The sequence below is a fragment of the Uranotaenia lowii genome, chromosome 2, assembly GCF_029784155.1.
Source record: "Uranotaenia lowii strain MFRU-FL chromosome 2, ASM2978415v1, whole genome shotgun sequence".
In the NCBI taxonomy this organism is placed as follows: domain Eukaryota; kingdom Metazoa; phylum Arthropoda; class Insecta; order Diptera; family Culicidae; genus Uranotaenia; species Uranotaenia lowii.
Genome location: NC_073692.1, coordinates 87,229,986 through 87,241,069, shown reverse-complemented (window position 1 = coordinate 87,241,069; position 11,084 = coordinate 87,229,986). Strand labels below are relative to the sequence as shown.

The 11,084-nt window shown below is 37.2% G+C and overlaps 1 long non-coding RNA gene across 1 annotated transcript; it reads left to right on the top strand.

Annotated features, from left to right (window-relative positions):
* The first annotated feature begins 200 nt into the window (after positions 1-200).
* On the top strand, positions 201-716 carry LOC129747164 (uncharacterized). Its single transcript, XR_008737449.1, has 3 exons — positions 201-364; positions 425-525; positions 657-716. It is a non-coding gene; the product is annotated as an uncharacterized LOC129747164 (long non-coding RNA).
* Positions 717-11,084: the final 10,368 nt, after the last annotated feature.

Sequence of the window (11,084 nt, the reverse complement as noted above, 5' to 3'; positions counted from 1 at the left end):
ATTGAGATAAAAAAAATACATCTTTGATTCAAAAACCTTGTGTACATTGAAACAAAATCCAATTTCCTTGATTCAAGTATATTTTATATTGAACCGAACTTTTTTTCCATTAAACCAATGTTCCAAATTTTTGAATCAAAATATTTAATTTGAAATCTAAGAATTTTTTTCGTCAAACAGTCGACACATCTTCATTATCTTCTGTTTGGTGAACGGGTTGGCGAGAAGTTTTTCCGACAATCAGTCCTGTTTATTTTTTGCGAAATCTTACTGCTGCGCAACAGCCAGACAGCACCGGAATCACAAGATACGGCGTAGGAAAGTCTCGAGAGCTTTAAAAGGACAAACGATAGTGAACTCCTAGGTAGGTCTTTCAAAATCAATTTGTTTTCAAATAATCCGTCAACCTAACAAACTTTTTCAGGGCAATCATTCATCCAACTAAATGCTTCGGATCCGGTCCAAGGAAACATATGGCGCCGAAACCCTGTTCGAATGGAACTGTCCGCCAACAAACATCTTTCAGTAAGTACTTTCCAGCTAAATATAGTTTTTGGTGAACTTCATAACAAGAGAAGCATTTTTGTCATAAATTTGTATTATGTGCGCTATGTAAAAAAATCATGTGTACATTTTGTTCTCCTCTTTATTTACAGATGTACCGGTTCAAAACTCTAATCCTGGAGAAAATCGATTATGTGAACATGAACTTACAGGGAAATAAAATGTTTTAAACCATAATTGATTTCTTTTTTTTCCAATAGGACGAAAATCCATATGTAGTACTAGAATTTTTTAGGAACAAGAAATAGAATTCAAGAACAAATGCTGGGAACAGATTTGGGTTTTTACCATTCATTCGTTTTTTTTCTAAAATGGATCCGGAGCAACGAAAGAAAGCTAAGTATATATTTTTTTCGTTATCAAAGTAGTGTGGTAGAATCGCTAGCATCAAATCAATAAATTATTGAAAAGGAATTCACTTATGGATTATTCTTCGTAAATTAATTTGAAAGGTTTCGTTGATACTGAAACGCTATGTAGCTGTTCATAATTCGAGCTTATTTGGAGTGGGTATCAGTTTCTTTATAATGATATCAAATTTCAATGCATAGTTAACCGCGTATTGAATTTGAAACTTACAAGCGTTTCATAGTTACTGTTGATTAAATTTGTGTAAGATACGCGATACACGATATGAATAGCAAATCATAAATACCAGTTTTCAAGGATATGTACAAGTGAACTTCGTCATAGAATCTGCGAGTTAATTTTAAAAGGCGTTTGAGCCGATAAAGTCGAATACAGCGAGTTTATGATTAGAGACGATATCAGGCTGTTAGCAATTTTATGATAGTGTTAGTAATTAACTCCGCGATTTGAACAGAAATCCGCTCAGCTTTCGTATTGAAGTTTAGTGGTGGTGGGATTGGACAGTTAAAGTTGAACGATGTTGTCCTGTAAATGTCTTATATTTCTCACTTATTTCCAATTCTTAACATGCGTCAGTAATTTCAAGTTTTTATTTCACTACATTCTCGGACATATTTTGCCTTGATTTACGTAATAATTCGGCACTATTGTACTACATTCTTTTGCACTTGAATTCAGATAAAATCAGGGCAAAATCCTAAAGTTATCACATTTTGATTTCCATTAAAAATTCAATTTTCCAAAGATTGATGTATTCTCGGTTAGATTTGTTCAAATTCTAACTGAACATGTTAGGGACCGTGATTAAATGAAAACGATAGAAATACACTATTTGACTTGCTTTAACCAGGTGACCAATGGTTCAAATTCTACAAATCAGCTCAAACTCTACAATCCAACTGGTATAATCAGGCGATGAGCGGAAAGCGATGTATTTCGTATTTGGTCCGCAAGATGTTTATAGTGTTTATTTCTTTTGGTTACACAAAGGCCAATAAACTTGTTCGTCAATAATTCTTGAAGTTATTTAGGCACTAAACAAATTAATCGAGTGAAGTCTGATAGATCTTGAAGCAAAGCATGATAGATCATGCTTAGCTAGAGTCAAGGCACCTATATTCATCCTTTTCCAAGCAGGTTTTTAAAAAATTCTCAAAGCTTTCTTCTCAGTAATTCATCTGACAAAATATTTTCTCTTTTTTCCTTATTGCAATTTTTCCGCGTGTACTTTGTTTAATCAAAATACGTATATTATGTGATGCAAACATAAGTGATTCATCTACGACTAAATGAAACAAAAAGAGTTATGAGAGATTTGAAGATAGCATTAGGTTAGAAGAATTCAACTTTATTTTGTCTTTATAGAAACGGTTGATAGTAGCTAACAAGATTCTGAATCATCATTAAACTACATTCGTTTTTTTTTCTTTAAATTGTTTTACGAATTCAGAGATGATAAAGGTGCACAGCAAAGAAAACAAGCTAGCTTTTAAAGTTCATTCTTTTGCTTTTTCATATGACTAACATAGCCTCATATTTCGATATAGGAGTTTCTTAAGAAAGATCTAGGAGCATAGGAGGAGTAGGAAAAAATGATCGAACCATTACCCAAAATGGATCCTGATATTAACCTTCCCCTTACTAACATTAACATTTCCTGAGATACTTGAATATAGTTTCGCAGACGTACAGACGGTTACCATAGCTGGGGATATTTGCTCACCTCCGTTCCTGTATTTTTCAAATCTTCTTTTGGAAAAGGCAGAGATGACAGGTTGCAAGTCGAACCAAAAGAGTATCTAACTAACCCTTATCCCCACTGACTACTAGGACGTGGCCGGCGCCGTTATTAATCATTTCAAAAAGGGAGAGCATGAGTTTTGTACATTGAGAATGAACTGCTAATCCCAAGCACCATTCTTGTTGACTTTGTGCAAAAGTGATGTCCTCGATTAATCACGGAGTAGCAACCGTTGGCGACGTGGAACTTGTTCTGCTTAGCCACGCCAGCGATCATGGAATTCGAAATGCGCTTAAATTGATAAAAAATAACAAGAAACCCATCTATTTTGTTGGGTACGTAATTTAATAGCATTAAATTCCCGTGAAACAGTTGAATATCATTTCGAGTTCAATGATTTAAGGTGGATAGGAGTAGTGAAACAAGCTAAGCTAATCAGGAAATAAAATACGTTAAATAATGTGTTGAAAAATAATTGAAAAAATTAATGGGTATAATTTTAGTTTCCTAGTGATCAACGTATTCAAATTATAAGTCAATAGTTTACTAGCATTTTTTGTTTTTTTTTAATAGAGGGACGATGATTTGTAATAATATTAAAATTGTTTGTTTTAGTTCGGACGGAAAGTGAAGAGGTTTTGAAATTAAACAAGGTGGGTTCCAGCTACAGGTAAGCTGAGAGTGTCTAGAGGTAAGACAGGTAAAAAGGTAAGATTATTTTACCATACAAATATTTCATTGATTGAATATATTATATAAGAACGTACAAAAAGTTGCCAGCTGGGCAGGTATCTACACGGATGCGGAATACCTGTCGTAGATTCTTAACTTTAAATATGTTATGAATTTTATACGGCTGCGAAACAGTTTGCTCGTTCTACAAGTAAGACATACACCTACACAAAACATTTTCATTTCATGTCAGTTCACACGAAGCCATGGTGTCGGGTATGTGATGATTTGCATTGAAGATTGGCCGAAGTAATAATCTAAAGGATGCAAATTAACGCATACGTTGGCGAAACTGCGGTGAATCCGTGCACCCATGGTGGATTATCTACATACATACATACATACAGAAATAGAATTCAAGAACAAATGCTTTTAAATTGAAATCCAAATGCCGTTGAAATAAATAAAAAATTCTCAAAATTAAACGAAAAGTCTTTTGAATCAAAAGCATTTTGTTATTTGGAACAAAGAAAAAGTTTTGATTCAAAATGAAACATTTCTTCGAAACAAAAGGAAATGCATTTGAATCAAAGGAATTTTTATTTGTCCCAAATTCAAAGGAAAAAATCCTTTGTTTTTGCGGCACTTTCCTTTGAAACTAATTTCTATTTTACTGCGTGTACAAAGTTGTTCAGCGGAAAATTCCCTTTAAGAATTTTATAAATTGGAACAAAAACCAACAGCTGGCTTGGTTCCACAGACGAAACAAAAATGATGTTGATTTTTCAGTACAAAATGTTCAATTTTCTCATACAAACCTAAAAGTTCAAATTTACTCATGTAAACGTTACTTAAAAATTTTGCAAAAAATCATGGATGAGTTTTAGACCAAGGCGAAGCTTTTTAGATCCCAGGGTTTGAGAAATTCCAAAATGACCCCAAATCGACTCAGTCTAATATTAGAGGCGAATCTACCAAGCAAGCCTCTCAAATAAAATAAATTAAAATAAATTAAAAAGGTATAATCAGTACGATTTTTATATTTCAAAAAAGTGTATTTCATGATCTTCAGACTAGACCGTTTTTGTTTTCAATTATATACTTAATTTCTATTAACATTTTCGCATTCCTTATCAATCCTCACGTTCCGTTTTTTTCCTCTTTTCAATATTTCTTTGAGGTGTAACAGAGTCTTGCTGAATTTCCAATTTTACAGATTTCACATAGGGGAGATAAGGGCATAATGGCCACCTTAAGGAAAACGCTTATTTAACCATAGAAAATAGCTATAATATGGAGGTTACATTATTGTTTCGTGTTCAGACACTTGAAAAGCCTATTTCCTAACGGGCTGAAACTTGAAAAACTAGATGAAAACGTAGAAAAAAATGCATTTTAAAATTTTTTGCCAAAAACTGAAAACCAGCCACTGTAGGGGCATAATGAGAACCCCCCCTGAGGCAGTATAAGCACAATTAATCAGGGCACGATTAACGTTTTCTGTTGGGGAATTCAGCAGCAAATTAAACTCAATTAAGTCAGGTGAGTCGAAGATTCATCAAACAAAGCAATAACAAAATAATCTAGGTCTATTTGTAGAATACAAACAATTCACACACGCTCATACATTATGTTTCTGATGCTTTGTTTGGCGAATGATGATACTAGCCGTATAATGTAACTATCAAACAAATCGATCATGAATTGTAAATGGAAAAAAATCTCATCGAACAGAAATCGAACTCTAGTCTTCGACACCTTACCAATAGGCTAAATCGTCGGATGTAAACTAGTCAAATTGTGGCTCTATTAATCAATTTTAATTCACTGCTAGATTCTACGGCAGAAAATGCTCATCGTGCCTCGATCAGTGTTGCTTTATATGCCTCGAGTCAACAAATTTAAGTGAAAATGTGTTTTGAAATTGATAAAAGTGGAAAATCAAAAATTTTATGATGGTAAAAATTGAGAAACAATGTGTACATCATGTTGCAGTGCGCGTACATTTTAGATCAAGGTTATTTTAAGATCATAAGAGCTTATTTTATGATGTTCAAAAATTATAAAATTTTCGTTACTTGAGAACCTAGCTGATTTTTTCAAATATCTCTGTAAAGATGATAAGGAGATTCCTGTTTTTGTGAAAAATTAATGCTATAGGAAGTACGAAACAAATCGTCATGAAAATTTATTTAAGAAAATACGTACTTTTGTAGAAAAGAGTAGTGCTTATTATGCCCTGGGTGCTCGTTATGCCCTTATCTCCCCTATGCTGAAAATTATGCTCTTTGTGTCAATTTCTTTTTCAAATATTATCCATACTTGTCTACATTTAATACAATGAAAAATGCATCGAATAATTATGAATGATAATAGAATCAAAGGTTATTCATTCATTATTTTACAATTCTTTTATTTTTCACGATAGTAGTGAATTTTTGTCGTCATTAAACTAAACATAATCATGCCTTTTTACATTTGATGAACTAAAATCTTTCAATAGGAACTAATAGATGTTAGAAAAATATTTTTATGGTTCACCGTAACATTAGTCAATCCAGCAGATCCAGCAGATCGTGGCCTAGAGGATAGCATCCTTGTCTTCTAAGCTAACGATCATGAGATCGAATCCCGGTCGTACATACCCTGGCACACATAGTATGATGAAGGTTGGCGGTTTTAGCATTAGTGAAATGCTAGCCGTGTATACCTTGGAATTGTACGCCTCAATGATGCAGCACATGCATGTGGATGGATCTTTTCAAGGGAACTTAGATTGCACTTGGAGATCCTACCTAATTATGTGTGTGCTCGTAGTGCTACCGGTAAACAACTGCAGCTTCAACCAATAGTGCAGGGGTGTCAAGTAGCATAGCAAAGTAAAAATAATAACGCGGGGTAAACCACAATAGATCAACTTAATGGTCGCAGTGGACTCTCTCCCCAACAGGAAAAAAAAACATTAGTCAAAAATGTCTCCCAGTTCATTCCTTTTTATCCCACTCCTAAACAAAGTTATTTTGCTAGGATGCAGAGTAGACTGAGTCGAATTTATTGCCTGATTAAAAACGAAGTTTCGGTCTTGGAGAAAGTTGTATAGCGGAAAATTTCCTTCGGAGAATGTTTAAATTTTTTCAATACAAAATATTCAATTTTTCCATACAAACCTAAAAGTTGAAATTTTCTAATGTAAACGTTACTAAAAAATTCTGCAAAAAATCATGGATGAGTTTTGAACCAAAACGAAGCTTTTTAGACCCCAGGGTTTGAGATCTTCTACCAGATTTTCTTTGGTCTCTCCTAAGGAGATCTTTTAGTGTAAAAAGTTCGAAACTTTACACACGATGATGTCATCCAGAGAAAATAAGATGAAATGAATATGATTATCGCAATTTGAAACTTGTAGAAACAGAGCAGATGAAAATTACCTAATGTAGAAAAATCAAAAACAAAGTCTCTTCAAAGTATGGTCGATAAACTGATCGGCTTTTTTTGGCTCATAAAAAGATAGATAAGTGAAATAGTAGCTGCTAATGAGTTGTAAAACACTTCTCCACTTAAAAGCGAAGCCGATCTAGGAAGCATTAAATTAATTTATAACTTTGACATGCTTTATTTTGATTAGCTTATTTCAATCGATTTTTCACTTTGATTGGTTGCTCTGTGACAAACGAATAAATTTTATCACACCCTCAGCGGCAGGCGGCTATACAATATGCTAATAAATTGTGTTCATTGAATGATCTAGTTTGCAAACAACCGAAGTAGCATAACTTGAACAAAGCCGGATCATTTGCTATCCCATTATTTAGCTGGCTGAGTACGTCATAAAATTGTAGCCAGATCACTGCTCTGCTGGGAATCGATTTGGCACACGCCTGACGCGACGTCTGTGAATCAACGATATCGATCCGGGGGGATTCCAGGAAATCGATTCCTTTCAGTTCTACCTTGTGGATCCGTAATCCGCGCTGCTGACAAGTTTCAGTTTCCTAAGATCACTGACTGCATCGATCAACATTCTGATGGCTGCCAAACCCTAACCCAGCAAGTGACAGACTTTGGCTTTTGACGGATCTGTCTTCTGAAAGACAGGTTCTGACGAAGCAGCAGCAACAAGCAATACAGGAACCTCGTTCTGGATCCAAATAATAAGCGTTCGGCTTAGTCTGCTGCGCTTAATTTGATGATCATCGTCATCTTTGCCGCTATCGGTACGAATTTGCGTGGTGGCCCCCACGAAGAATTTGACATTAAACAAAGACCACACCGCTTGATAGGCCTTAAACCGTTTGAAGTTTTGAATTTTGCACACACTAATAACTATATGGATCGCGCCGAGACTCAATATTTGCTTTCGAAAATTCCATTCGTCAAGGTTGGAAATTTTAATTTCCTCTTATAGGATTAGCCAGGTATTTATAGGAACAGTACAGGTTTAGCCAATGAACCGCAACTAATATGGATTGATTCGGCCTGGGGTTGGCTAATTCATCACCCGGGTTGGGTTCGCCGCTTTTGCTGATGATAGTTATCAATCTCCAGAATGGCACCGTCGATATTGAATGTATGGTGCAAATGGAAGTGCCGTTTAGTTTTTAGTTCGGCCCCCTGCCGATTAGAATCAGACCATCTTTGGAAGCTAGCTGTTCTCGGGCGAAGGTGTGGCATTTGAAAGTCAATGCTCCAGGCATTTTATGATTGGACATTTATTTTGCTACAGATTCATAAGCTCTTTATTTCTAAATCATTTTGGGGGAGCCAAAAACCTGCCACTGACACCATCCAATTCCGGGAGATCGGTTTCAGGTTGAAATATTTGTAGAAAAAACGGATTCCGGCAATTGAATATTAATGCTATATAATGATTTTAATTATAATTGAATTAATAAGGATCGTAGAGTTGGCATGTGATAATATCACAATGTGATATAGCTCAGTTAGCAGACCACTTGAGTTCAGGCAATTGGCTGCCCAGCCGATGACCTTGAGTTCGAGTCTAAGATAAAATATCGAACACGAATTGTAATCGTTGTACCGAATAAGTTTTTCAATGATTGTCCGCTCGTAAATGTTGAGCCAAGAATAACAAAAAGATGTTGAAACGGCTAGATTTACATGGTTTTCCATCTCATGACATAATCTGATGAACAATAATCCTCCAATTCACTCGGTTCATGGCAACCATTTTCCAAATTCACGGGAAACCCGTTTTCGCCAGATCACGCTCCACTTGGTCTAACACTCTAACCACCTCGCTCGTTGCGTCCCTACTCGTCTCGTTTTTACCGGATTGGCAGCGTCCGTCATCCGGCGTATCCGTCCAGCCTTCACCACCTTCTGGATACTGGGTTCGCCGTAGAGCCACGCGATCTGGTGGTTCTACTTTCGCCTCCACACTCCGTTCTCCTGTACGCCGCCAAAGATGGTTCTTAATACTTGTCGCTCGAATACTCCGAGTGTACGCAGGTCCTCTTCCAGCAATATCCACTTCTCGTGCCCGTAGAGGACAACCGGTCTAATGAACGTTGTGTATAGGTTACACTTTGTGCGGGGCTAAGTCTTCTCGACCGCAGTTGATTGTGAAGTCCATAGAAGGCACGACTTCCGTTGATAATTCGCCGCCGGATCTCACGGCTGGTGTTATTGTCTGCGGTCACCAGTGTGCCGAAATAGACAAAGTCTTTGACTATCTCCAGCTCGTCGCCGTCGATTATGACCTTTTTATTACTGGATAACCGGTTTCGATCTCGGATCCGCAGGCCAGCATAAAAACTTCGTCTTGGACGTATTAATCATTAATTCAATCCTTCTTGCCTCGCGTTTCAGTGTGTGGTAGATCTACTCCACCGCCGCAGATGATCTGGCTTAGCAGATATGTTGATGGGATCTGTTGAAAATCGTGCCCGTATTTCGCCCACCGTTCGTCGAATAACACCTTCTAGCGCCACGTTGAACATCATGATGGAAAGACCATCGCCTTGTCGAAATCCCCTGCGTAATTCGAATGAACTCGACAATTCACCCGAAACCCGCGCAGAGCACTGTGTTCTATCCATCGTCGCCTTGATCAGTCTGTTCCGCTTCCCTGGAAGCCGTACTCGTCCATGATTTTCCATAGCTCGTCATGGTCGATCGTGTCGTATGCGGCTATGAAGTCGATGAATGTTGCGTAGGGACTTGGTGTTCACGGCGTTTTAGGAGGATTATCCGTAGTGTAAAGATCAGGTCCATTGTAGACCGTCCTCTATGAAGCGAGTAGGACTCGGGACAACACTTTGTATACGGCTTTAAGGACAGTGATCGCTCGATAGTTCCCACAGTCCAATTTGTGGACCTTCTTGTAGATGTTCTTGTTCTTGTTCTTCCTCCGGTAGCTGTTCTGTGTCCCAGATCCGGACCATTAGCCGGTGTAGGCTATCGGCCAACTTGTCCGGCCAGTTCAGCTGCGATGCCATCCTTCCAAGCCGACTTCTTGCTATTAAGCTGGTGGATGGCACCTCGTCATTGGCTATACCGGCGATGTATCTTTCCCCACCGCTTTGATCTCCTGCATGTGCGCCATTCAGTTGTCCATCGAAGTGTTGCTTCCACCTTTTGATCACCTCACGATTGTCCGTCAGGATTCCACCGTCCTTATCCCGGCACATGTCGGCTTACGGCAAGAATGCTTTGCGGGATGCGTTGATTTTTTTATAGAACTTTCGTGTTTCCAGAGAACGATGCAGCTGCTACAGCTCCTCGAGCTCCTCCTCCTCCAGGCGGCACATTTTCTCCTGGAAAATTCAGGCTCGCTGCTTCTTCTGCTGTCAGTAATTTTCTACGTTTCGACGAGTGCCTCTTTGCGCTATTCAAGTAATACAGATTAAGCCAACTAGCATTTGAATGATTTTTCATGGTTTTATGATAAATGCTTAGATTCTTGATTCAAATATTAGTTTTCAGGTAATTCTGAAAACGTTAATAAAAAAACGCTACTAAATATTCTGTTTACACTAGAAGGACCGGCAAAATGAATATACCTATTCGGACCGTGATCAGTCAAAATGACTGCCCGAATAGAATTGCACCATGAAAAAACAATGAATTCCATGTTCACGCACCATGTATTGTATGGTTTACACAACGATTATTATCGTCCTCGATACCGCGAATACACATTAGAATTCATAGTTTTTGACCATACATTTCATCGTTTTGACGAAAATAACCATGAAAAAGGGGTATTGTTATGCAGCGTGACCATGAAAAAAATGGCGATTTTCCATACATTGAGAAGCCCAAAAATATAAAGTTCATGGTTGAAACAGCTTCCAATTTTTCAAAGTAAAACCATGAAAATCCGATGATTTTCATTGTTAAGCCGCTGTAATAAAAATTTTCGCTCATGGTGGGGTTTTTGTACTTATGTTTTGGTTTTGTCATCATTTTTATAGTTTTTTTTTTTAAATTAAGTTAGTTAGGATGGATTTATTCAAATTTATTATTTATTTTAAAAAAAATACACTTCACTTAACTTATCGTTTGGACCCGTCTGGGGCTCACACTCTGGTACTCCGAACCTGCTCCAGACATCACCCATTCACTGCACTGTGATTGTTTTTTTTGCTGAAATTTATAAAAATAAAACATTAAACACTATTGCCTTTTGTTCATTTCGAATTTAACTCACCATTGCGTCCATCTTCGAGCACTTCGAATGGATTCATTCTAAAAAACACTCGAAAACTATCCGACC